Genomic DNA, 2,056 nt, shown 5'->3' with positions numbered 1-2,056 from the left:
GATTTTGCTTTGCTTTGTTTTGTTTTGAGCACCCGCTCTGTGCGAGGCCCTGGGTCAGACGCTGATGACGCAATGGTGAGTGAGACCCATCTACATTTTTCTGGAACATGAGTGGCTTTATCTGTATAATGGGAATAATAATCATGGAATAATGACTTGGCCCTTTTCAAGGGGTTGTGTGGGGCTCAGATGAGCTAATATATGTGAAAGTGCCTTATAAAATATTAAAGCACTCTATAAAATGTGAAGAATGATCAGGTATAGCGTGAAAGAAGCAGATGTTAAAGAAGGCTTGGCTTACTGTACCATTTATTTAATGATAATACAACAGCAGCAAGCATTTATTAAGCACCAACTACATGCCAGCCGTTTTACACGCTCTCGCTAGTCCTCACAACAATCCCACAAGAGTGCTTTACAATGTCATGCAGTGGGCAGGGTGTCTTGCCCTGGGTCACAGGGCAAGTTTGTGCCAGGATTGAGGCCAGCTCATCAGACAGTTCCCCTTTTGTCAGTGAAGGCTGAAGTTAGAACTGAAGAGGAAGAAGGGGTAGATGCATTTCCTTCTAGATTACAAAGACAAAGACGGGGCCTAGGAGCTCCAGGGAACTTCTCAGAAAGGAGAAAGGAACTAGCAACCAGAGACAATGACTAAAGGGTTTTGTAAGTTTCTAAACCCCTATAACTTCCCCTTATTGGTTCTTCCATTATTCAGGCCTTTGCCATTATGGAAGAGCCTTGAAGTCTATCTTTCAGCCCACCCGTATTTATTAAGCACCTACTCTGGCAGGCCCAAGGAGATGGACCTGGGATGTCTCTTCAGAGGCAAGAGGAAGGGAGGTATTGAGGAGTCCTGTTCCACACCCACTGTGGTTGAGTATGAGAACATCAAAGGACCAAGGGCACCGGCAGGGGGGTGGCTGTAAAGAGGAACGGAAAGCACACAGTCTCTAGGGCCTTCAGGGAAGAGGGAAAGGGGGACACGGGGAGATGAGTCCAACCTAATCCTGAGCTGGGGTGGGCCAAGAAGGGAGAGGACTGTAGGTCACAGAGCTGAGCTAAGGGCTTGGACTGGGCTATGTCCTCTGTGGCCCCTCCACACCCTCAACTTCCTCTTCCTCCTCCTTCCTCCCTCCCCCTGCTCCAAGGGGCCCACCCACATTCTCAGAGAATCAGAGGCTAAAAATAAACAGTTACCACCAGACTCTGGGCCCAGGGGAATCGGTTCAACAGAAGTCCTGTGGGTAGTGGTCGGTGCTGGGCCAGGGGATGGAAGGGATGACAGCTCAAGGTCCTAGGACCCCCAACCGGTGATGCAAATAATCCCCCACCTCCAATCTAGCTATTTGAGAGCCAGGACTTCTAGCCTTCAGCTCCATGACCTTCTACGGCTGAGAATATCTGGATCCCAAGCACTGTCACTCTGCCTGCCGGAGAGATAGAGCATGTGGCAAAAAATAGCTTCAGGGCTTCCCTGGTGGCGCAGTGGTTGAGAGTCCGCCTGCCGATGCAGGGGACGCGGGTTCGTGCCCCGGTCCGGGAAGATCCCGCATGCCGCGGAGTGGCTGGGCCCGTGAGCCATGGCCGCTGAGCGCTTCTGGAGCCTGTGCTCTGCAACGGGAGAGGCCACAAGAGTGAGAGGCCCGCGTACCGCAAAAAAAAAAAAAAAAAATAGCTTCAGCCCCTTGCAATATTCTTACCCATAACTGGACCCGGGCGAGTCTCTATCAGCCCAAAGGCGTGCTACCGCTGGAGCAAAGGTGCTTTTCTGGGAGGGCAGAACTCGTGACCCCTCAGCTCAGAGAGGACATCTTGGGGCTCTCGTTACCGACAGCATTGTTGGAATCCTTTGGATGGGAGTCCAGCCTTCAGGGCAGGAGGAGGAGATGGGGGTGGGCTGATGTCCACTGACTGCATGCTTTTGTCATCTAAGGAACCTTTCTGGGTCTTAGCTGTCCTCTACTCTCTAGCCTGTGTCACTGACAAATGTGAGTCCACTCCCAAAACATACTTGATGGATTCACGAATGTCATTCCAAAGGGGTCATACCTTGGAC

Source organism: Physeter macrocephalus, chromosome 8 (genome assembly GCF_002837175.3).
Source record: "Physeter macrocephalus isolate SW-GA chromosome 8, ASM283717v5, whole genome shotgun sequence".
Lineage (NCBI taxonomy): Eukaryota > Metazoa > Chordata > Mammalia > Artiodactyla > Physeteridae > Physeter > Physeter macrocephalus.
This window is presented reverse-complemented; position numbering follows the sequence as displayed.